At 36.7% G+C, this 26,770-nt stretch overlaps 1 protein-coding gene and 1 long non-coding RNA gene across 3 annotated transcripts in view; one reads left to right on the top strand and one right to left on the bottom strand.

The window, feature by feature from the left end:
• The window catches only part of SLC25A21 (solute carrier family 25 member 21), a 521,296-nt gene that overhangs the window by 243,400 nt on the left and 251,126 nt on the right, over positions 1-26,770 (top strand). The window lies entirely within an intron of this gene.
• The window catches only part of LOC129634149 (uncharacterized), a 43,471-nt gene that overhangs the window by 12,284 nt on the left and 4,417 nt on the right, over positions 1-26,770 (bottom strand). The window contains exon 2 of the long non-coding RNA XR_008705447.1: positions 10,911-10,984. This is a non-coding gene — a long non-coding RNA (uncharacterized LOC129634149). The remainder of the gene's footprint in view (positions 1-10,910; positions 10,985-26,770) is intronic.

Raw genomic sequence — 26,770 nt, 5'->3', positions numbered from 1 at the left:
ACTCTATGCAACCCTATGGATCGTAGCCTGCCAGGCTCCTCTGTCCATGGGATTCTCAAGGCAAGAATACTGGAGTGGGTTGCCATTCCCTTCTCCAGGGGATCTTCTCAACCCTTGGAGCAAACTTGCATCTCTTATATCTCCTGCACTGGCAAGTGGGTTCTTTACCACTAGTGCCACATGGGAAGTTCTTAGCTTTGGGTATATTAGCCAAAAAATGTTCATGAGAAATTGTCTTCTTCTAGGGCCTGGTGACTCAGATGGTAAAGAATCTGCCTGCAGTGCAGGACACCCAGGTTTGATCCCTGGGTTGGGAAGATCCCCTGGAGATGGGAATGGCAACCCACTCCAGTATTTCTGCCTGGACAATTCCATGAACGGAAGAGCCTACAGTCCATTGGGTCGCAAAAGAGTCGGACACAGCTGAGCGACTAACACACCTCCTAGGGCCTGGATATTTTATAATAGAACTTTTGAACAAAACCTAAGTACGGCTTTTGAGCAGAGACAACTGATTTCCATTACAGTCAACCTCTCAAGATTAACAACTGGTTCTGCTGTTGAAGTTGACACACATCAAATACCCTGGTGTGCAGGTGTCCCTGTTTTGTCATGGAGAGCTGGTAGCATAATCTTCAGGGGATGCGTGATCCCCAACAATGAGGAGTTTCTCTGAAAGCTGCCACCAGTCGAAGATTCATTTTTAAAATTCAAGAGTGGTCATCCCAGGGTAGGGCTCATGCTTTCCTCCCCTGCTTTATAGGCACAAAGTAAACATCTTGTAAGCTCTGTCCTGTGCAAGAAACCATCTTTTATTAGTCATGCACTTTTAATTCCAGTTTTAATTTTAGTTTTTAACTATATCTGATTAGGGGTGTGTCCTGATTTTAGTTATTCAATTCACCTTGCTTTCATTTTGGGATTTAAACTTCCATTAGAATAACTACAGTAGGCTTTTAACTTTAATGTAATTTTATGTAATGCTACCAAATAACAATACCTAATATTTATTTAGTGCTCTTTCTTAAGGCTTGAAGTATTTAATGTGCTTTTACTTATTTAATCCTTATCCTGTGAAGAATATTAGAAGTAGGCCTTATTATCTCCATTTTATAGGTAAAGAAATGGAGTCATGAAGTATTCAGGGAGTTTGTGGATGTTCTGAGTTCCAAGTGCACTTATGATGATTTTTCAGTTTCCCTGCCTTCCCTTCTCAGGGGACCTTGTTGCCTTGCAATATACTATAAATACATTATACAGTGTATAGTTTTACTATTCTCAGGCCCATCAAGTTTAATGGGGTAGCCTGGCATGGTTCCTAGAGCAGGATCGTGTACATGATAAATATTACTTTAGAAGTTGATGGATTTTGGCTTGAACATGCTTTACAGTTAACAAATGTAACAAAAGGGAACATGTGCCATTTTGTTTTATTTCTCTAGCACCTAATGTGGTGCCTGGCACATAGTAGGCACTCAACAAATATTTGTTAAATGAAAACACCTCATTAAAAAAGTAGCACGATAAAGAACCAGACTATTAAGACAAATAAAAGGAAGTACTACTTTACTCAGCAGGGAGTGCTTAAATAGGACAACCTATCTCCACCATAAATCCTTTGGTTCTTGTTGAGGATCAGCTGCTGATCTGGGTAGAATGTAGCTCCAACCAAGTGTTTTGACTTACGGAGTTATTGATCTTCGAGCTGAAAGGGCCATTTGAAATCATTTAAGCCTTCTCTTCAAAAAAAATTTTTAATAGAGGAGGAAATTGAGGTTGTATTTCATTTTGCCTTTTAGAAACAGAAATTACCAGACAAATTTACTTTTAAATTGTTTCATTGAGTTATCTGGGAGGCATATATTTTTTCTTACTTATATGGAAACTTTTGCCAGATTGAGGTGCAGAAAGTTTAATGACTCTTTGGGATTACATGGAGACTCTATGGCATAATCCAAAGGAATTCTATTTCTTGGCTATTTCATAACAAATGGAGACTATTGTCAGAAACATCTCTTTCAAAATATCATGTCTCATATTACAAAACGTCTCTAATTAACTCAAAATGCATGGTAAAATTCTCAAAAATCCTTGAAAATTAGTTTAACTTTAATTTGCCACCACCACAGAATGACACAGAGCAAAATTCTGAGAGCATTCTAGTTGCCACTCGTTATATACAGTTAACCAACCTTGTGAATTCTAATTCCATGTCTTTTAAATTTATCTGAATTACTGCATTAGACTCTTAGCCACACCTCTCTCCTTTCTACTTCCCTCCTTTAAACAATTTCCCACAACTAAGGTTTCTAACATATAACCCCAGTGTTTCTTTTCTGGTTTATATCTTGTGATGACTCCCCATTGCCTACACAATTCAGTATAATGTCCTCTCAGAGCCTCCCATCTTCTGGCTTTTGACCATCATACCAGCCTCACATTCTGCTATTCAGAGTGTGAAGCATTCACCACGTTGATTTATGTATGCTTCCTGAACGCTCTACTTCTACATTTTTGCCAAAGCTTATCCATCTGCTAAGATACTTTTCTCTCCACTCTGCCTGCCGGATCATCCTCATACTTGTTATGGTGACCTCTGACAAGCTTCTCATTGCCTCTAGTTTGAACTGTGTGCCCCTCCTCAGAGAAACAGCTTTATACTCACAGTTGGAAGTAATATTTATGATTTTCACTGCATAAATGAAAATATCATGGCTTTCAATAACCCATTTATTTCCCTCTAGGAATGTGTTATTGAGGGCTGATATGTGTCAGGTGTCATCTCAGTCTCCCTTGCTTTACATAAGGGACTCAGGAAATTAACTCAAGTGCACTGAACTCACAAGTGGAAAAGCAAATGAGTCCATGGGAGTCTGAAGGAGAGATGTTAAAATTAGAAAGACAAAGTGGCTGAGTCCCTTTGCTGTTCACCTGAAACTATCACAACATTGTTCATCAGCCATATTCCAACACAAAATAAAAAGTTTAATAAAAAAACAACAACAAAAATTCAAAATGATGAGAAAAATTAGATAGGCCAGTTCAGGGAAACCTTCCTAAAAAGAGGTGATTTTTGAGCTGAATTTCAAAGACCAAGTAGGAGTTAGACAGCAGAGGGATGCATGTTATAAGCAGAATGCAAAGCATTTGGATAAATCAATGCAGAGGTACCTAACTCCCTCTGATGGCTACAAGAGGTTTAATTTGATAGGAGGGACATATGAGGAGATGGTAGGGGATGAGACTTGAGAGGCAGGAGGATGCCTGAACATAAAGACCCTCATGTGTTAGACTGAGGAATTTAAAATCCATATAACTGTTAGTAAGAGCCATTGAAGGATTTTAGATAGAAAGATGAGAGGACTTTGCTGTAAAAAGATTATTAGGATAATAATATGAAAGATAGATAGCTATGAAATGGGTTTAGAGGGTCTGAGGGAAGTGATATTGTGTCATTTAGACGAAAAGTTCAAATGTCATATAAGGCAATGACAATGTGGATGAGGAGGCGTACTTAGAATCAGGTGATATTAGGAAGGTAAATTGGAGAACTTGGTGATTGGATGAGGGGCCTGAAAGAATGGGGAAGGTTAACAAGACTTGGTCTTCTGATTTTAGCAACTTGTGGAAAGGTGACCATTAGTTTGGTTCCCACTTTATTCTAAAATCTCACTGTTTCTTTAAATGTTCAACAATAGAATAATGTTAAATGTTTTTCTGAAAACTTGACTATTGGTGGTTTTATGCTGTGTTTTTTAGCTTGCCAGAACTGAATGGCTTAAGACAACAATTTATTAACATTTATTCTGTTGGCAATGGTTTGATAAACTCAGCAAGGTGTTTCTCACTTGGGGTGCAGCTAGATGCAGGTAGGGCTAGAGTCATCTGAAGGCTTCTTAACTTGCATATCTGGTTCCAGGCTGTAAGGACTGGTTGGACATTTCTCTCTCAAGAGGCCTCTGTGCGTGGCTGTGTTGGGTTTCTACACAGCATGGTACTCTGAACTTCTTACAGAGTGGTTGCTTCCCCCAGAAGTGATTGTTCCAAGAAGCCAAGTGAGAGCTGCAAGTCTTCTTAGAACCTAATCTGAGAAGTTATATAGTGTTATATTCTATTGATCATGGTAGTTATAGACCAGCTGAGATTCAAGAGCATAGAAGAATTGACTCCAACTTTCAAAGAAGTAATGGTTACACATACATGGTTACCCATCTTGGAGAAAAGCTATGTTATAACCTCTTGTCATAGTTCTTTTTAAGTGAATCAAGGCTTTCCCTTGATTCACTTTCACCATTTCCCCTTAAATATTTTTTTTTCTCTGTCCTAATGGTAAAGGAATTACAGAACCATTTTTTATTTAGAAACACAAAATGTTTTCCAGCACCCAGTGTTTACATGATGTTTATTCTGTTCAACATGATAGCCAAGCCTGCTAATTCTAACCTATACAATTCCTATCACTTTTCCATAGCCACACACCCCCAAATCTTCTTTTATCTAATATTCTCTAATTAGAAACAGACTTACCTTTTAAGAAGAAAAAAAAATAATTGCAATGTTTACTTTTCCCATTTTTCTCCAAGATAGGGATAGTGAATGAACTAAAGAAATGAAAAACACATTGAAAACAGAATATCTCTATAAAAGGCTCTGTTTTAGCTACTTAAGGTGGGAGTCTAATTCTCTACCATTTTAATAGGAACAAAAGTCCCATGAACTGTGAGTGGAATATTTTGGTATTCATTTGACAAATATTTATTATAGGCCACTGTGTCCAGGCATCTTGTTTGGTAGAATTGCTTACTCTAACAAGAATATTCAGAGAAGGTGATGGCACCCCACTCCAGTACTCTTGCCTGGAAAATCCCATGGATGGAGGAGCCTGGTGGGCTCCAGTCCATGGGGTCGCTAAGAGTCGTGCACGACTGAGTGACTTCACTTTCACTTTTCCCTTTCATGCATTGGAGAAGGAAATGGCAACCCACTCCAGTGTTCTTGCCTGGAGAATCCCAGGGACGGGGGAGCCTGGTGGGCTGCCATCTATGGGTTCGCACAGAGTTGGACACAACTGAAGTGATACAGCCGCAGCAGCAGCAGCACAAGAATATTATTGCTTGTTTAGAGCAGTTTTTATTTTTTATGAAGACCTTACATGGTGTTAGGTACTAAATTACCATTACTTTGAAGTTTTTATAAAACATAATGATGCTAATATAGCTACTCCTGATATGTCAGTGGAGTCATATGAGACTGTTTTATGGTGACTTCACATTTTGAAAAAATGCTCCAAAATAATAAATCCCATTTCCATTTTCTCTGTATAATTATTTCTAACAAACCTGCCATTATGCAGGATGAGGGAATTCTTTCTTCACTTCCATTTAAGTGCTGTTGATATTTATAGTGTTAGTTTTTCCTGCAAATAAACTCCTTGAACAACTGGGCAAACTGTTCACATTTCTCCAGAATGATTCTTAGCCAGGAAAATGGGGTACATTTTAAGAAGAGGATTTTCTTTGCAGGGATTTTGTTCTGATTGAATAACCAGATGGAGAGTCACGGATTTGAAAATGTTTAGCTGAGTAGTTCAGCATTCTCGACTGGGTTCCACAGTAGGATGCCAAATAAAAATCACAATTTAAGCTGTTATGAATTAATGAGAGTCTGCAATACACATACCTACTCATTCTAACCCAGACCCTAAACACGCATGCATTGTGGATAAATACATTGGAGGATAAGCACGGATCCATAATGTACAACATTATCCTCCCATTAGTTAACCATGGTGAAGTTTGGAAAAGTGCTTCCATTATTTTTTAAAAAACACAACACTCTACTTACAAGCTTAATCCTACCATAAAAGTTGATTGAAATCTGGCAAAAAATAAAATAAATAGTAATCAAATTAACTGCATTTTATTTAAAAGCAAAACCATCACATTTAATGTTTCTGGCATTATTCCGTAAGTAAATTAGTCCTCTTTGGAGTACCTGTTTATTTTTCACATGTGACTATTATAAATTCTTATGCTGTGACTGTTTCCAGGACTTAGGAATTACTCTGAGTTGTTTTAAAGATAAGGGTATCAACTCAATGTTGTCATAATGAGGCAAACTCTATCAGGAGGGAAAACTGCTCCCTGGGAAAGATTAGATGCTTTAGGAAGTCAGCATTAATGCTTCTGGGTCTCTGAGGTGTCATTAAGAAGTCAGTGTTTTAGGACCTTAGCTTCAATTGCCTCAAGTTGTGTGCTGGGTCCCAATAATTCCTAATGAAGGCTGGTTTCTACACAATAGAAAAGAAACAAAAAGAAAATAGGAAGATTCGCCCGCCCCAAATATTTGCTCATACACCACTCCTGAGGCTATTAGCTGTTGAATCTGTGACTTCAGACACCAGAGAGTTCATTATTAATATTTTGGGGGACAGGCACAAAGCTGGATTCAAGTCAGTTTTGGTTGCTATTTCCACGATTAAGTAAGGATACTGTGGATACTGGAGAAGGAAATGGCAACCCACTCCAGTATCCTTGCCTGGAAAACCCGCTGGGCAGAGGAGCCTGGCAAGTTACAGTCCCTGGGGTCCCAGAGTCAGATTCAACTTAGTGACTGAACAATGACTGTGGATATAGAGAATTTGTTTTAAAAGGTTAAGTTTTTCTCCACATAAACTGTATCCTGGGCTGGTTCTCCATGCTACTAGAGTCGCCTGTTTCCTGATCATCTAGCTAGAGGTAGCATCAGAATCTATCTATAAACAGAGACACAGTCAAACATTTCAAGTGAATGCTGTTGCTGCAGACTCCAATGGGAAATTCCTAGTCTTGCTGCAGAATTGTCAATTTCCTTCATGCTGTCCAGGAAAGTAAAATAGAAAGAAACCCCTCTGTTTTCACCTACCCATCTTTAGACCTCCGGACATAAAGATGACCCTTGGAAGAGAGAATATGTGATTAAAAAAAAACAAACAAACATTTGGGCTGTTTCTGGATTGATAGGGCTAAAGAGCTATTGAAAATCTTCTAATTTATTCAAATGTCTAAAATACTTTTTAATTCAATAATTTTACATGCTTTAAAAAAAAAGTTGTTAGTGGCATCAATACAACCTAGGGATTTCTCTAATGTGTCAAACTGGAGAACTGAGGCATTCCATAAGGGATTGGTTACTATAACTTTTCAGTTATATGGAATTACTACACAAGTATCCTCTTTAGATTTAGTTGAAAGCAGCAGATAGTCTTTATAGTTCACTTTTTTTTTGTAGGTGGGGGCACTACACAAACATTATGACTGTATTCCAAAATATTTAATATATGAGTACCAGTGTAGTAAAGTATCTGCGCTGCTCTAGGAGCCAGTGTTCTAAGCCGTGATCTCTTCCAAGTCCACACTCTTGGTTCTCAGCCGGGTGCTCCTGCTCTTTCATGTGCTAATCTTAATGCATTTCATAACTAAGTTGCCCTTTCTGCTTTCTCTTTTACCTGACTTCTTGGTTTTATTATTTGGCATCTCAAGATAAATGTCACTCCATCTGTATCCTTAGGTAGTTCTGAGAAGTTCCCTCCTACCGTCCGGCTTACCACCACTGGCTTAATCTTCTCCCTCTTCCAAGGGTTTTCTTTTGTTCTCCCTCAAATGTCTTTGTTTAAATTTGTTACCTTTTGTGTGTGTGTGTGTGTCCTAGCTAAGAAATTGTTGCCTATCCAAGGTCAAGTTTTGATACATTGTGTTTTTGTTTTCATTGGGATAAAAATATTTCTAATTTCTGTTATGGTTTCTTCTTTGTGACATATTTTGAATGGTGTTCTTTAATTCTATAATTAGGAATTTTCTGGATATTTATCAATCACTCATTTTTATTTTAATTCAGTCCTGGTCAGAGAATGTACTCTTTTTTATTTCAATTTCATCAAAATTATTGAAACTAATTTTTATGGCCCAGCAAATAGGCCATTTAGTAATGTTTCTCATACACTTAAAAGACTATATATCCTGCAGTTGTTGAAATGGAGGGGTTTACAAATGTTAGTACAGTCAAGTTGGTTGATGATATTCACCTCATCAATATACTTACTGATTTCCTGTCTTCAGCTAACAAGTACATTTGTGAATTTGTCTGTTTCTTTTTTCAATTTTGTCTGTCATTGCTTCATGCATTTTGAAGCTCTGTTATTAGGTGAATGCACATTTAGGATTCCTATGGGAGTTTTTTGTTGACTCTTCTATCATTATAGAATGTCTTTCTTTATTCTGATGATAGTCTTAAGTCTATATTGTCTAATATTATTAACATAGTCATTTCTGGTTTTTTGTAATAATTAGTGTTTGCATAATATATCTTTTTTGGTTTCTTTAACCTATCAGTGTTATTATATTTAAAGTTAACCTACCAGACAGCATATAATTGGGACTTACATTTTAATTTACTCTAAGTGGATAAAATCTACCATGTAATAGTTTAAACCTTCTGCATTTAATGTAATTGTTGATGTAGTTGGATTGAAGATTACTATTCTACTTGTTTTCTTTTTGTTTCAATTTAATTTGTTCCTTTATCTCTCTATCCTTTCCTCATTAGGATTATTTTTTACTATTGTACTGTATCATCTTTATCACCTCATTAGCTTTTCATTCTTATTTTTATAGCTTTATTTGGTTTTAACTGATATAAACCACATATTTAATGCATACAATTTGATGGGTTTGGACATATACATATACCCATGCTATCATCACCATGGTATTAAATATATCCATAACCTCCAAAAGTTTCCTTGTGTGTGTGTAGTAAGAACACTTAACATGAGATCTACACTATTAACAAATTTCTGAGTGCACAATACCACACTGTTAACTATAGGCACTAGGTTATTTAGCACATGTCTAGAACTTTTTCATTTAGCTAAACTGAAACTTTATTCCCACTGAACAACAACTCCCCGCTTCCCTCACCTGCCATTCCCTGACAACTACCAATCTATTTTCTGTTTCTATAAGGAAAAGATACTTTTTTAGATATTTCAGATACTTTGACTATTTTAGATCCTTCATATAAGTGGATCATGTGCTATTTATCCTTAGGTGATTGACTTGTTTCACTGATCATAATGTCTTTCAGTTCCATGCAGGTTCTCACAAATGGTAGATTTTCTTCTTTTTGAAGGCAGAATAAATAGTCTATTGTACATGTGTACTGCATTTCTTTATTCATCTGTCTCTTGATGGACTGTTGGGTTGTTTGCATATTCTTGGCTATTGAGAATAATGGTAGAATGAGTATGTGAGTGCAGATAATCTCTTCGAGATCCTGATACTCAGAAGTGGGATTGCTGGATCATGTGGTAGTTCTATTTTTAATTTTCTGATGAACCTCCATACTGTTTTCCATAGCTGCTACACCATTTTATATTCCCACCAACAGTATATAAGGGATTTAGTTCCTCTACAATCTTGCCAACACTTACCTTTTTTTTTAAATAATAGCCATTCTAACAGGTAGGAAGTGTTATCTCACTATGGTTTTGGTTTGCATTCCCAACATGATTAGTGACTTTCAGCACCTTTTCATATACCTACTGGCCATTTGCATATTTTCTTTGGAGAAATACCTATTCAAAGTCCTTTGCTAATTTTTAAATTGGGGGTTAATTTTTTTTTTTTTTTTTTTTTGGTTCTTGAATTGTATGAGTTCCTTATATATTTTGGAAATTAACCTCTTATCAGATACATGGTTTATAAATGTTTTCTCTCATTTTGTAGGTTGTCTTGCACTCTGTTGCTGGTCCTTGGCTGTGCAGAAACTTTTCAGTTTGTTTTAGTCCCATTTGACTATTTTTGCCTTCTGTTGCTGAACTTTTGGTGTCATATTTGTGAAGTCATTGCCAAAATCAATGTCATAAAGCTTTTCCACTATGTTTTCTTCTAGGAGTTTTATAATTTTAAGTCTTTTATTTAAATCTGTAATCTATTTTGAGTTGATTTTTTGTGTATGGTGTAAGAAAAGTGTTCCATTTCATCCTTTTGCATTTGGATATCCAGTTTTTCCAATACCATTTGTTGAAGAAACTTATCTTTTCCTAATCATATATTCTTGGCACCTTTGTTGAAGTTATATGAATGGATTTCTTTCTTGACTCTCTATTCTATTCCATTAGTCTATATGTCTGTCTTTATGCCAACACCATAATTTTTCATTACTATAACTTTGTAATAGTTTGAAATCAGAATATATGGTGTTTCCAGTTTTGGTCACTTTCTAAAGACCACTGGATCTTTTGTTGTTCCACATAAATTTCAGGACGTTTTTTCTATTTCTGTAAAAAAATGTCATCAGGAGTTTGGGAATAGCATTGAAATTGTAGATTGCTTCAATTTTTTTTTTTTTGATAGCTTCAAGTGGTATGGACATTTTAACAATATTAAGTCTTCCAATTCATGAACTTGGGATGTCATCCCGTTTATATGTGTCTTCCTTAATTTCTGTAATCAATCCAAAGTCAAATAAGAACAGTTACAAAAAAGATTACAAGCAATATTCCTCATGAATATAGATATAAAAATCCTCACCAAAATACTAGCAAACCAAATTCAACACTACAATGAAAGCATCAAACATCATGATCAAGATGAGTTTATGCCTGGGATGCTAGAATGGCATAACATACACAAATCAGTAAATATGATACATCACATTAACAGAATGAAGGGAAAAAATCATATAGTCACCTCAATAGATGCAGAAAATGCATTTGACAAGATTTTATACCCTTCTTGATAAAAATGATGAACAAATTAGCTATTAAAGGAATGTCCTTCAACATAACAAAGGTAGTACATGACAAGCCTACAGCTTGTGAAAAGCTGAAGGATTTTTCTCTAAATCATAAACAAAACAAGGATACTCACTGTTGGCAGTTCTATTACATGTAATACTGGAAGTACTAGCCAGAGTAAGGAAAAGAAATAAAAGGCATCCAGATCTGAAAGACAGAAGTAAATTATCTCTGTTTTCAGTTGACATGATCTTTTATAAACAAACTCTAAAGACTATACCCCAAACTGTTAGAACTAATAAACAAATTCAGCAAAGTTTCAGGATACAAAGTCAACATATAAAAATCACTAACAATGAACAATTTGAAAAGGACATTAAGAAAAAAAATCCCATTTACAATAGCATTAAAAGGATAAAAATACATATGAATAAACTTTTTTTAACGTATGAATAAACTTAACAAAAAAGGTGAAAGATTTACACACTGAAAACTATAATACATTGATGAAAGAAATTAACAAGACACAGATAAATAAAAAGGCATCCTATGTTTATGAATTTGCTTTATTTTTTAAGTGCTTGCTTAAGGGTTTACAATATGTATTTTTTATCTTAATTTAGTCCACCTTCAAATAATATTGTACCACATTCCATATGAACCTCACTACAGAATGTTTCCACTTTTTGTGTTCTGTTCTTTCTGCTATTGTCATGCACCTTAATTCTGCATATGTTATAAACCCCACAGGGCCTCCCCAGTGACTCAGTGGTAAAGAATACATCTGATATGCAGGAACTGCCAGAGATGATGGTTCGATCTCTGGGTTGGGAAGATCCTCTGGAGGCAGGCATGGCAGCCCACTCCAGTATTCTTGCCTGGAGAATCCCATGGACACAGGAGCCTGGCAGGCTACAGCCTATAGGGTTGAAAAGAGTCCAACATAACTGAAGTGGCACGCACACATAAACCCCACAATACATTTAAACAGTCTGCTGCTGCTGCTGCTGCTAAGTCGCTTCAGTCGTGTCCGACTCTGTGCGACCCCAGAGACGGCAGCCCACCAGGCTCCCCTGTCCCTGGGATTCTCCAGGCAAGAACACTGGAGTGGGTTGCCATTTCCTTCTCCAATGCATGAAAGTGAAAAGTGAAAGTGAAGTTGCTCAGTTGTGTCAGACTCTTCGAGACCCCATGGACCACAGCCTACCAGGCTCCTCCATCCATGGGATTCTCCAGGCAAGAGTACTGGAGTGCCATTGCCTTAAGCTTTTAAACAGTCTACTGTTGTTTAAATAAATAAGAAAGTTTTTTAAATTCATTTTTAAAAAGTTTAAAAATAAGAAAAATTATTTTACATTTACTCACACATTTATCATTTCTGATGTTCTTCATTTCCTTGTGGAATTCCAAATTTCCATCTGGTATCATTTTCTTCCTGCCTATAGGACTTCATTAATATTTCTTATAGTACAAAGAGGTGCAGGTAATGAATGCTCTAAAATTTTGTTTGGAAAAAATATTTACTTTACTTTTGCTTTTTAAAGATGTTTTTCTCTGGATGTGGAAAGCTAGGTTGTCATTTTTTTCTATCATTTTTTATCTTTGTTCTTCTTTATATAATGTCTTTTTTGGGAGATAAAGATTTTCTCTGTCATTGCTTTACAGGAATTTGAATATAATTTATCTTTGAATGATTTTTCTCTTTAGCCTACTTGAGATTTTTTGTGCTTCTTAAATACACAATTTATAGTTTTCCTTTAACCCTTGATGTGTTTATTATAACTGCTTTAAATTTTTGCTTATTTCATCATCTCTGTCATTTCTAGGTCTGTCTCTGTGGACTAATTTTTCTCCTGGATATGGGTCATATTTTCCCAGCCTCTTTGTTATTTTTGATGGGACAGTGAACATTGTAAATGTTACATTGTTGAGTGTCTGGATTTCACTGTACTCCATTAAAGTGTTTTTAGTTTGTTTTTCAAGTAGTTAAGTTACTTGTGGATCATCTTGATTCTTTCAAAGCTTGCTTTTAAATTACTTAGAATGAATCTAGAGTATCTTTTATCTTACCACTATTTTAGCCCTGCTACAAAGTTGTGACCCTTCTGGAGTCTGTACTCAATGTTCCCTGCTTTCAGTGCTATCTCACCATTCTGGCTATTTAAAACATGTGAATATCTTCCAGCCCTATGTGAGCTCTAAAAATATTTTAGCTCCAGTTCCCTCATTGGAATTTGCTTGGTCTTGTAGAATTTTATTATGCATATATGCTTGCTGTGCTGAGTGTTAGTCTCTCAGTCATGTCCGACTTTTTGTGACCTCATGGCCTGGAGCTCTCCAGGCTGCTCTGTCCATGGGGATTCTCCAGGCAAGAATACTGGAGTGGGTTGCCATGCCCTCCTCCAGGGGATCTTCCCAACCCAGGGATAGAACCCATGCCCTCCTGCAGGGGGATCTTCCAAACCCAGGGATTGAACCCAGGTCTCCTACATTGCAGGTGGATTCTTTACCAGCTGAGCTACCAGAGAAGCCCATATTCATCCTACATTTGGCAAAAAAAAAAAAAAAAAAAAGGCAACAGAACGGACCCTCATGATGATTTTCAGAGCTCCTTCGCTGTGTAGCTGATTCCTCTCTGGCTGTGTCTTCCAAATTAGAGCTGCCTTGGTCTTCCTGAGTTCTAACCTCTGTCTCCTCAATTGAAGAAACTACTGTACTTTGGTTGGATTGCCCTTTCCTACACTGCTGTCTAGAAATTATTTCCAAGAGGAATGCAGAGGCAATCATAGAGATAATTTGTTTCCCTTCTTTTAGGGAAAACAGCCCTGCACTGCTACTCATCTGTTTTCTGAAAACAGCTGCCCTGTATTTTGTCCAGTTTTCTTGTTTTTGGTAGGAGGGCAAGTTCATTTGTTTGTGGTGGGAGACCAAAATCACAGCCAGAATTGAAAGTTTTCATATTGCAATTTTTTAAATTGACTTTTAAAGTATGGTATGCATACAAGAAGTGTACAAATCATAAATATTTAGCCTAATAAAACTTTCACAAAGTGAACACACCTATATATCACAAAACATAATCAGCACCCAACTAGTCCCCCCTTTTCCCCTTCAAGATATTACTTTCTCCCAAGAAAGGGTATCCACTATTCCAGAAGCTATTAATACCACCCTAGGTTAGTTTTGCCTTCTTTTGAACTTTACTGAAGTGGACTCATACAGTATGTATGGGTCTGTATTCTTTAATTCAATCTATTTAGAAGACTTATCCATTGTGTTTTACATAGCTATCATTCATTCATTTTAATTGCAGTGTACTATTATAAAATAATTTTACTCGTAATGGTCTAATTTAAAGATGCTACATTTATGAACATTCTTATACTCAGCATTTGGTGAATATTTATCTTTCTGTTGGAAATATTCCTAGAATGGAACAGTTATGTCTTAAAGTATGTCCATATTTGGCCATAGCAGATCCTGTCAGTTTTCCAAACTAGTTTTACCAGTTAATAGTCCAGCAATATATGGGAACTTCAGTTGTCCCACATCCTCAATGACACTTGGTAATGTTTGTGTGTGTGTTTATTCATTTTAGCCATTCCAATGGGTGTATTGTGGGTCTAATTTGCATTTTCATGATGAATAATTACAGTGGAGAACTTTTTCATGTATTTGTTTATATGAAATAACTTGTAAGTCTGCACCCTTTTTGTCCCCTGGCTTTTTGTTGATATATATTCTGCAAATATCTTCCCACACCTTGTGACTTTCCTTTTCACTCTTATGATTAATCTTTTGGTAAAAATTATATAACAATTAATGTAGCCTAACTTATTCTTTCTTATATAACACTTTCCATAACTTGTTTAATCTTATGTCCATCCCAAATTTCTAAAAATGATCTCCTATGGTTTTCCTTTAAAGTTTTATTGTTTTACTTTTGATGCTTAGATGTCCAATCCATCTGGAGTTGATTTTTGTATTTAATGTGTTATAAGAATCAAGATTCCTTTTTTTTCCTGTATGGATATCCAATTGTCCCAGTACCATTTATGAAAAAGACCTTCTTTTCCTTACAGTTCTTCACTGGTACATTAATTATAAATCCTGTGATCCTTTATGCATAGATGTCCTTGTGGATTTTAAAATTCTGTTCCATTGGTCTATTTGTTTACTCTTTCGCAAGTGTCACATTATCTTACTATAGCTTTATCATACATCTTTATATGTGGTGGTATAAGTCCTCTGACTTTGTGTCTTATCACAGTAGATTAGCTATTCTAAGCTTTTGCATTTTCATGTAAATTTTGCATCTTCGGGACAAGAATTAGCGTGTCAATTTCCATAAACAAACTGTAATTTTTTCTACTATATTGTCATTTCATTGAGGGTAAAGGATTCTATTTACTTTTGTAACTTTAGAACCCAGTATGTGCCTTGCATGTAGACAGTGCTCAGTGTATGTTCATTGAATGAACAAATGAAATATCACCCTCCTTAATGGAAAAATCGTTAGTACCACTATTGTCTCCTTTGAGTATGGTCCAGACTATGGCTAGGTGAATTTCACATAGAACAAGGGCAATTCACTGTTAGTCTAGGGCAAAATTCATTGGGCTACAGTTTCTAGCTTGTATGTTACTATCTAAGCAACCTTAAAGGAGAACTCATTAGACCTAAAAGTCTATAAGCTGTTTTGTGGAACAGTTGAAAGCGAACAGATCTACTTTCCTGTATGACTGACCGTAAATCATGAGTCAGTAATTATCAATGTAATTTGTTTTCCTAATACATAGGTAGTATGTAACCATATTTATTGAACAAAAATGAGCAAATAACTTTGGTTAATTTTAGAATTCCTTTTGGGTTGCTAGGTGCCATAATATTTCACATTAGAGCTATGAAATTGCTAGTGCTTCTCTTTTTCTACTTTTGTAACTTTTAACTACTATAATTGAAACCCAGACTGAAAAATGGAGGTGAAATACTAAATTTTTCATTTGGTATAGCATTACTACATAAAACATGTTGGTCTTTTCTCTCTCTTGGAGCACTTCTTCCAGGGACGCTTAAAGGAGGTGTGATGAAGTCACTCCTTGAGAATGGCCCAAATCTTTTTAAGATATATGATGCCTTCTCAGCATGTGGAGCCTCTCAAATAATATTTACATTAGTTTGTTTAGAGATTCTATTAGGGTAGCTTTCCTGAATATAAAGAATATTTAACCTGCCATGATTTTAAACTTATGTAAATATAAACATAGTTAAACTGACTTAAATTACAATATTAAGATATTATATCACATTTCTATAACATATGTGAACATAAAATTTTACAGGGAGCCTGTTTTATAATTCTAAATTTTCTTTGAAAATAAAGCTATAATTGATACCAAGAATTAGTTTACCTGAACCAATAGATTTTTCCCACATGTATCTCTGTAAGAGGATAGATATATTGTTAAAGAACACTTTTTTACTGCCATAAATGTAACTAGAAAAAAATTTCTTAAAATTAACACAGTATCTAGAAGAAAGGTTATCTGGTTTACTTGTCAAATACACAAAAACTTCTAAACTCGCTTCTTCAACTGCATTTTATGTATTTGTTTCTATTTATTTGACTGATTTCCAGGGTTAAAATTAGTAATCAGAAAAGAAGGGGTTAGAGAACTGACAAAACAAAATATCTTCAGGACATCTATACAGAATAAGAACTTTTCATGGTGGTGTAATTTCATTTACAGAGAATGAAATTCATTTGGCAAGATCTTTACTTTCATTCATCACCATTATTTGTCTTTGTGTTTAAATATGTGATATAATAATATGGTCTGTGGTCTTTATTAGGGAAACATTTTGATTGCAAATCAAGTGAGTGTATATCTCTGATTCAATCAAAATTCCTACTATCTGTTCTCCTGAATTACTACAAAAAATTTGGCCCTATGATATTTCAAGTCTTTGGGCTGAAGTATATATATATATATATATATATATATATATATATATATATATATATATATACACACACACATATATATACACACACACACATGTGTGTATATATGTATTAATATATATGTATGTATTGATGTATGTATGTATGTGTATATATGTACACATACATATATTTCTCCCATTCTGTGAAACAAATGTCAAGGAGAAACATCTTTATTTCAGGAGGTAGAAAAATTGCTTTGGACATAGAAAGTGCCATTATGAAGTTCTAACTTTGGGGTAATATGTTGTCCCAATGTCAATTTGCTATACCTTTCAACAAGCATTCATACAAAGATTAAATTGTACTCAGAAATAATTCAGTGCTTCTAAAGATGGATTAGGAGTTTTTAACCTAAAAAGATGACTCCATAAACAAATCATATTCAAACATGGATAAACAAACCTAATGAAGATATAACCTAATAAGCAGTTTCCTAATTCCTAGCATGGAATTAGGTTTAAATCTCATTGTGAAGCAGTTTAAAGTATTTCATCTGATGCCAAAGTGGATTTGGTAAAGAATTTTGGTTTCAAAAGATTTAGAGAGAACTATAGCATCTAAGGTTATAAGAATAAATTTATCTTATCTTTTGAGGGTGAATATTTCTAGGAGCGATGGGAAGAACATGAGCTCTGTTTTGGTTTCCATGGTTGGGCACTAACTCTTTTTACTGTCTTTTTCTCTCTGCTTTAGTTACTATCTAGACGTTCTGACTGATCACATGAAACCTCCCCCCTCATCCCCTCCCACAGAAGAGGGCTGTTAAAAAAAGAGAAAAAGAAAAATTTATGTGTTTTACACTTAAAAGGATCTTGTGGGCTTTTCCTTTTACAGCTTCTCTCTTTTTTACCCCCATTTGATTTTTGTGTGTGTGTTACTGTTTTTAATTAGTTATTTTTAAAGGTAATAAAGATGTGTGACAAAGTTATAGCTTCTGCATTTTTTTCTACATTCAATGTTGTATTGGTTTCTGATCATTTATAATGAGAAAGTATGAAATTTATATTAAATTGAAGATAATTTCTAAAAATGGCTCTAGATTTACACAGTATTGTGGACAGTATTTCCATGCCCTTGATGAAATCCCTTTAAAGCCCTCTGTGTTGGACTTTCTCATCCTGCAGTTCTGAAAACAATTCTGATTCAAGTCCAGCCAATTCCCTAGGTCCAAATCAGGAGTCTGTGGTAAATTTTGTTTTTCAGGAAGGATTTAAATCAGCTTGAGGATGACAGCTTTTCAATAAGTTATTTAGGAAACTGGGGATATTTGAGAAATACTTGCTTATCTTGTTGAGTGTGGCATTTTGGAGGAAAATCATGGCATCCCACAATTGTCCCTTGATCTCTGTAAAGACATGTGATTCTGGGATGGGTGACCCATGGGTCTGACTCAGTGTAACAGGGCTGTTTGTGGACATCTGGAGCTCAAAGTATTGTCTAACATCTGCTATACTGATGTTAAGATTTTCTGCAACTTTTTCAGCTCAATCTTTGTAGTAAGTCTTATGCAATAATAAAGCTGGCCTGAGCTAAGGAACTTATGGGGCTTTCCATTTTATATTCCTTTTTAGGGAATGTACTTCTGCATCACAGTCACTTAAGAAGTCTTTGTCCCTTTCCTGAGGCCTAATGCCTTGATCGCTTTAGGTATTCATACACAAAAAGTGATGCTAAGCCACAGACTTTGATGATAACACCTAATCATGAAATGATTAAAAAAAAAGTAATAGGATTATGATGCCAATTTTTAGTTTTTCAGTTGAGAACTTTTAATTTGCCCTTAGGTTGTAGTTGACTGAAAATGAAATTCAGATTTCCTAAAACTTCACCTTTATCTGTAAATGTTTTTACTCTTTTCTACTAATGTTACAATACAAATGTAAAGTACCTCCTGGATTTTTATGTAATTAGCATTATGTTTCTTAATTAAGGAAACTTTATTTTCTTCCTTACAAATAATATTTCACTAATGTTTGATTGGGAACTATCAAATGCCATCAGTTTGCCTCTATATTTTCTGCCTTATTTATATAGCTTTGAATCCAATAATTTAAGCATTTTTCAGTACAAGCATTTATTTATCTACTCAACATTATTAAGTTTCCTCCTATGCACCATATATTGTGATAGATGCTAAGACAGAAATATGGGCAGTACATGGATTCTGTTTTCTGAGGAGTTCACAATTTGGTGGGGAAAGGAATAGATATGTACAAAATTATTATAAGAAGCAAGGCATAAACAAGGAACTGTGGGAATGGGATTCACTGTCTTTGGAGGTGCCTCAGTGGCATTCAGAAGGCAGACAAATAACTCAGGGCATTTGAACCCTTGATGTTCAGAGGACCAGGGTCAAACAGGACCTGCAGTTACTTTCTAGAGCCAAAACCAGAAAGCCCGCTGAGGAGAGAGAGTTGAAGATTATAGGCCAAGTCCCAGACAAAGAAATAGCATTTGGATGAGTCTTCATCCTGTGAGTGGTGGGTAACCCCTGAGGTCATAGAATAGTAACATTAGAAATGCCTGAGGAGTAAAGAGAAACTTGAAGCAGAAAGAGCCATAGTAGAGGATGTTGTTAAAGTCCAGTCAAGAAATAATGAAGGCCTGGCATTTGGTAAAGACAGTAGAAATGGAGAGAAAGGAAGAGATTTGAGAGAAGTCAAAGAAATCCTAGGACTTAAAGCCTGCTTGGAAATGAGAGGTAAAGGTATCTAGTATGAAGTTCAGTTTCTGATTTGAATTACTGCATGTAGAATACATGGGAAAGTCAAAGGAAGAGCAGATTGATGGTGGACTGGGAAGAGAGCTGAAGAATGTGTTCTGGTCACATGGGGATTTGGGGGCTCCAGAGATATCTAGGTGGAGCTTGCTCAGGAGGCAATTTAAAAGTTGGGTCTGGGCCTTAGAGAGATCCAGTCTGTCAATAAATATTATAATATAGATCTGGAAATCAACAGTTCAAAGACAGTAGTTATAAGCTAATTATTTTAATAATTCCTATAATTCTATCAGGGTCTGTGTCCATTTTATCAAACCTAATTTAACTTTAAACCTATACTAGTTAAACAAAATCAACAATGTACATCATATAGCCTGCAAGTGAATAGCATCTTTTTCAATGTTTTGATCAACTCACCAGCATATTCACATTGTGTGCATGCATGCTAAGTCACTTCACTCTGTGTGATTCTAAGGACTGTAGCCCACCTGGCTCCTCTGTCCATGGGATTCTCCAGGCAAGAATACTGGAGTGGGTTACCATGCCCTCCTCCAGGGGATATTCATGATCCAAGGATCAAAACTGCATCTGTTACATCTGTCTCTTGCATTGGCAGGTTATTTCTTTACCACTCATGCCACCTGGGAACCCCATATTTACATAATCCATAGTTAAAAAGTGAATTTAAATGAAACCTCAACCAAAACTAGGTTGGAAATACATTGTTTTGTGCTAAAACAGCATGAGTAGCTCTGAACTATATGAGCACAAGAGAGAATGAGAAATATTTATATTTATTCTCCTTGACAGTGAGGTGTTAAATTAGTTTTTGAGAGGACACAGGATAAATAGCCAAAATGAGAAGTGAACTCCTCAAGATATAACGTCTGATATCTTTTCCATGTCATTTTATGATTCCTGGGATGCTGTTAGCATTGTCAGAGACCATTTGTTTTGAAGACAATCCAGATCTTTAGATCTCTGTTCTCTTCTCGGTGAAATTTTCTGTTGTTTACAATCCAGGAAACGCTTTAGTAGATTTTTTAAAAGTCGGAAAATGACCTTTTACTTCTTTGTTTTCTCAAATGTTTAAAAGTTTTGAACATTTCTTGTTTCTATGATCTTTCCACAGAAATCTTTATGGATCTGCTTATCTGAGAAAGGTTTCAGATATGTGGGCAGCAAAGTCCCCCTAGGATATGACTCTCAACTTGACAGATTATTTAGAGATGCTGATTAGGTTACATGGGGGCCATGACCTTCAGGAGCTTGGCCGATTTGTCCTGTGGCTGCTGGTCATTTTTCAAGGTCAACAGGCATGGGGCAGTACTAAGAGGAGCCATCATATAGTGTGTAACTTGGCTAGGGGATAGAATGTTGACCTCTTGTCATTAAAGGGGACATGGGGCAGATCACAGCCAAGGCTGATGCTTGAAAGTGTGATGATGCCTCTAGGATGTCACAGCAGGAACCTCAATAGCTGTTCAATTAGAGTCAGATGTTCCACAGAGGAAAGGATGTGGCATGCATCACAATAAGCTGAAGGGCATGATCCTTTCACTTTGGAGGGATCAAGACTCTTACTCAGATAGCAATGTGGTTCTTAATTAGAAGAGTTTGTTCCCTGACGAGACAAACAGTATTGTTTTCTAGTTTCATAGTTAAAGGTTCATGGTGGATTTTGCATGATTATCTTACCTTTTGGTTATAGAAGTGGCTAGCCTCTCCTCATCCAACCCTCTCCACTCCTTTCTGCTGCACTTGTGTTGTAATTAAGTTCTGAGAGAGAAGAAAGAGTGTGGGAGTTTGCCCCAGCTAAAGACAGGTTAATTCTAGACATGGCTTTACATGTTGACATTTCCCAGTTAGCTCACAGCTCATAGTAGAATTCTGTTGAAACTGTGCCATGATATACTGCCAGCAAGTGGGAGTGGTGAAAAATACTAGGAAGGCTGGTGACGGCTAAAATAACACAAAATAGTACTGCTGTCATCACCTGTTCCGACAACACAGATCTTAGCAAAAGTGCAACAAGAAGACCCCAACGTATCTGATAGTATTTTAAGAAGGAATAGTTAGCTTGCATCATCCTGATCATTTTTTGAGTGAAAAAAATAGTACATTTTTTTTAAAGGAAACGAAATCATCTTATATTAAACAAGCTGGCCACCGGATGGTTTACCTACCCCCTTTATTTATTTTTATTTAAAATGCTTTGTCTCTATTACTCCATGCAGTCTGAAATCAACTTTCAGTTTCTTTCCTTCAGGGAAAAGACAATCATTTAGTCCTTTAAAGTTCTTGCTTTGTGTAATAGCCAAATTTTAGGGAAATATAAATTAAAACCACTTGCTATGATTAAATCTGAAGCTAACAAATACTTTCATGCATGCAACATAACCACTTTTTTTACTGACATGATTATTTGGTGCAAGATACCCTATTTGTAAAATGTTTGCATTTGGCTCATCATAAAAGGTGTTTTCTTTTTTTTTTTCTCTGAAAAATACCAATTAGCCCTGATTATGTGTTGTCACTCACTTTATGTTCTTTTTCCAATGCAAAAAAAAAATAAACAAAACACAGAAGTTGGTCTTAAATATCAAAGATCAAACAAGATGAAGAAAAAAAAAATCCATTACCCTATGGACTCTTGGAAATTAAAATATAAAAGTCTCCTGAAATAGCACTGCTTTATGTAATGTTGCTGTGAAGCACAGGCAAAAGTCTGTTTATATTAATCATCCTTTCCTGTAGCTTCCATTGGTAATCAACTGCTGCATTTCATCTGTAAGAGCTTACCTTACCAATGTTTTCTGTCACTGGGTAGTACTGGAAAATGTTTTCACAAGCCTTGCGTATACCAGATGGAGACTATACTGTCTCCTAGAGCACTGACAAATCATTTATTAATTATCATTATGGTGATTAAAACCAGTCAAGTATAAGGGATCTGGAAGCAAATTAAATATATTTATTCTAAGTTGGAAGATTTCCTTAAAGTCTTCCTGAGTTTTAGAAAGTTTATGTTCATTTGTTCCTATTCATCTTCCACCAACTGATGTTAATGTATTTAGCTTATAGGTCAAAGATCTGCCTTGGAGAAGTTGCTTGTTAAGGGGAATCCTTATAGAATTGCAACTGTACCATATTATGACTTGTTATTACATGACTTAGCAATAATCACATGTTGTAAAAGCCTAATATTTCTTGGAGTCTTTTGATCCTTCTTAGAAGACTCCTCAAACTTTGCTTTGCTGTGATAATGCAGAATATTATGATTTATCTGATTCCGAATTCCCATGTCTATCAAAGACATACTCATGTGCCACTTTTCATTCATGTTTAAACATTTAACTTGGTATATAAGATAATTAATGTTTAACATTTGCTGTGATTAATTTACTCTGATGACAATTAAATGATCCATAAAAGGTTCTTTGGACAACATACAATTTATTGTAGACTAGAGAAAGGACAAGGCAATGGCACCCCACTCCAGTACTCTTGCCTGGAAAATCCCGTGGATAGAGGAGCCTGGTAGGCTGCAGTCCATGGGGTCGTGAAGAGTCGGACACGACTGAGCGACTTCACTTTCACTTTTCACTTCCATGCATTGGAGAAGGAAATGGTAACCCATTCCAGTGTTCTTGCCTGGAGAATCCCAGGGATGGCGGAGCCTGGTGGGCTGCCATCTGTGGGGTCACACAGAGTTGGACACGACTGAAGCGACTTAGCAGCAGCAGAGAAAGGACAAAGAGGGCAACAGAGGATGAGATGGTTGGATGGCATCACTGTCTCAATGGACATGAATTTGAGCAAACTCCAGAAGATAGTGAAGGACAAGGAAGCCTGGCATGCTGCAGTCCATGGGGTTGCAAAGAGTCAGACACAACTTAGCAACTGAACAACAACAAAAGAAATCTCTTCTCTTATACTTTCAAACCTTGGTTCTTCTATGGTGGAAGGGATTGTAAACATCGACTCATACAATTAACTCAATCTTGTCCTCTAAACATTCTTGTCCTTTGAACAGTATGAAAAGGCAAAAAGATAGGACACTGAAAGATGAACTCCCTGGGTGGGTAGGTGCCCAATATGTTACTGGAGATCAGTGGAGAAATAACTCCAGAAAGAATGAAGAGACGGAGCCAAAGCAAAAACAACACCCAGTTGTGGATGTGACTGGTGATAGAAACAAGGTCTGATGCTGTAAAGAGCAATATTGCACAGGAACCCGAAATGTTAGGTCCATGAATAATGGCAAATTGGAAGTGGTCAAACAGGAGATGGCAAGAGTGAACATTGACATTTCAGGAATCAGTGACTAAAATGGACTGGAATGGGTTAACTTAACTCAGATGACCATTATATCTACTACTGTGGGAAAGAATCCCTTAGAAGAAATGGAGTAGCCATCATGGTCAACAAAAGAGTCCAAAATGCAGAACTTGGATGCAATCTCAAAAGCAACAGAATGATCTCTGTTCATTTCCAAGGCGAACCATTCAATATCACAGTAATCCAAGTCTATGCCCCTTCAGTAATGCTGAAGAAGCTGAAGTTGAATGGTTCTATGAAGACCTAAAAGACCTTCTAGAACTAACACCCCAAAAAGATGTCCTTTTCATCATAGGAGACTGGAATGCAAAAGTAGGAAGTCAAGAGATATCTAGAGTGACAGGCAAATTTGGCCTTGGAGTACAAAATCAGGCAGGGCAAAGGCTAACAGAGTTTGGTGAAGAGAATGCACTGGTCATAGCAAACACCCTCTTCCAACAACACAAGAGAAGATGCTACACATGGACATCACCAGATGGTCAATACTGGAGTCACATTGATTATATTCTTCCCAGCCAAAGATGGAGAAGCTCTATTCAGTCAGCAAAAACAAGACGGGCAGCTGACTGTGGCTCAGATAATGAACTCCTTATTGCCAAGTTCAGACTTAAATTGAAGAAAGTAGGGAAAACCACTAGACCATACAGGTATGACCTAAATCAAACCCCTTATGATTATACAGTGGAAGTGAGAAATAGATTTAAGGACTAGATCTGATAGAGTGCATGATGAACTATGGACAGAGGTTCATGACATTATACAGGAGACAGGGAACAAGACCATCCCCAAGAAAAAGAAATGCAAAAAAGCAAAATGGCTGTCTGAGGAGGCCTTACAAATAGCTGTGAAAAGAAGAGAGGCAAAAAGCAAAGGAGAAAAGGAAAGATATACCCATTTGAATGCAGAGTTCCAAAGAATAGCAAGGAGAGATAAGAAAGCCTTTGTCAGTGATCAGTGCAAAGAAATAGAGGAAAGCAATAGAATGGGAAAGACTAGAGATCTCTTCAAGAGAATTAGAGATATCAAGGGAACATTTCATGCAAAGAGAGGCTCAATAAAGGACAGAAATGGTATGGATCTAACAGAAGCAAAAGATATTAAGAGGAAGTGGCAAGAATACACAGAAGAATCATACAAAAAAGATCTTCATGACCCAGATAACCACGATGGTGTGATCACTCACCTAGAGCCAGACATCCTGGAATTTGAAGTCAAGTGGGCCTTAGGAAGCATCACTATGAACAAAGCTAGTGGAGGTGATGGAATTCCAGTTGAGCTATTTCAAGTCCTAAAAGATGATGCTGTGAAAGTGTTGCACACAATATGTGAGCAACTTTGGAAAACTCAGCAGTGGCCACAAGACTGGAAAAGGTCAGTTTTCATTCTAATCCCAAAGAAAGGCAATGCCAAAGAATTCTCAAACTACTGCACAGTTGCACTCATTTCACATGCTAGCAAAGTAATGCTCAAAATTCTCCAAGCCAAGCTTCAACAATACATGAACCATGAACTTTCAGATCTTCAAGCTGGATTTAGAAAAGGCAGAGAAACCAGAGACCAAATTGCCAACATCCACTGTATCATCAAAAATGCGAGAGTTCCAGAAAAACATCTACTTCTGCTTTATTGACTATGCCAAAGCCTTTGACTGTGTGAATCACAATAAACTGTGGGAAATTCTTCAAGAGATGGGAATAGCAGACCACATGACCTGCCTCTTGAGAAATCTGTATGCAGGTCAGGCAGCAACAGTTAGAACTGGACATGGAACAACAGACTGGTTCCAAATAGGAAAAGGAGTATGTCAAGGCTGTATATTGTCACCCTGCTTATTTAACTTCTATGCAGAGTACATCATGAGAAATGCTGGGCTGGAAGAAGCACAAGCTGGAATGAAGATTGCCAGGAGAAATATCAATAACCTCAGATATGCAGATGACACCACCCTTATGGCAGAAAGTGAAGAGGAACTAAAAAGCCTCTTGATAAAAGTGAAAGAGGAGAGTGAAAAAGTTGGCTTAAAGCTAAACATTCAGATAACTAAGATCATGGCATCTGGTCCCATCACTTCATGACAAATAGATGGGGAAACAGTGGTAAGATTGGCAGACTTTATCTTTTTGGGCTCCAAAATCACTGCAGATGGTGACTGCAGCCATGAAATTAAAATACACTTACTCGAGTTGGACTGTGAAGAAAGCTGAGCGCTGAAGAATTGATGCTTTTGAACTGTGGTGTTGGAGAAGACTTTTGAGAGTCCCCTGGACTGCAAGGAGGTCCAACCAGTCCATTCTAAAGGAGATCAGTCCCAGATGTTCATTGGAAGGACTGATGCTGAAGCTGAAACTCCAGTACTTTGGCCACCTCATGCGAAGAGTTGACTCATTGGAAAAGACCCTGATGCTGGGAGGGATTGGGAGCAGGAGGAGAAGGGGATGACAGAGGATGAGATGGCTGGATGGCATCACTGACTTGATGGACATGAGTTTGAGTAGACTCCAGGAGTTGGTGATGGACAAGGAGGCCTGGTGTGCTGTGATTCATGGGGTCGCAAAGAGTCAGACACGACTGAGCGACTGAACTGAACTCCTTGGAAGGAAAGTTATGACCAACCTAGACAGTATATTAAAAAGTAGAGACATTACTTTGCCAACAAAGGTCCATCTGGTCAAGGCTATGGTTTTTCCAGTAGTCATGTATCGATGTGAGAGTTGGACTATAAAGAAATCTGAGCACCGAAGAATTGATGCTTTTGAACTGTGGTGTTGGAGAAGACTCTTGAGAGTCCCTTGGACTGCAAGGAGATCCAACCAGTCCATCCTAAAGGAGATCAGTCCTAAGTGTGCATTGGAAGGACTGATGGTGAAGCTGAAACTCCAATACTTTGCCACCTGATGTGAAGAGCTGACTCATTGGAAAAGACTCT

The sequence above is a fragment of the Bubalus kerabau genome, chromosome 19 (genome assembly GCF_029407905.1).
Source record: "Bubalus kerabau isolate K-KA32 ecotype Philippines breed swamp buffalo chromosome 19, PCC_UOA_SB_1v2, whole genome shotgun sequence".
Classification (NCBI taxonomy): domain Eukaryota; kingdom Metazoa; phylum Chordata; class Mammalia; order Artiodactyla; family Bovidae; genus Bubalus; species Bubalus kerabau.
This window is presented reverse-complemented; position numbering and strand designations above follow the sequence as displayed.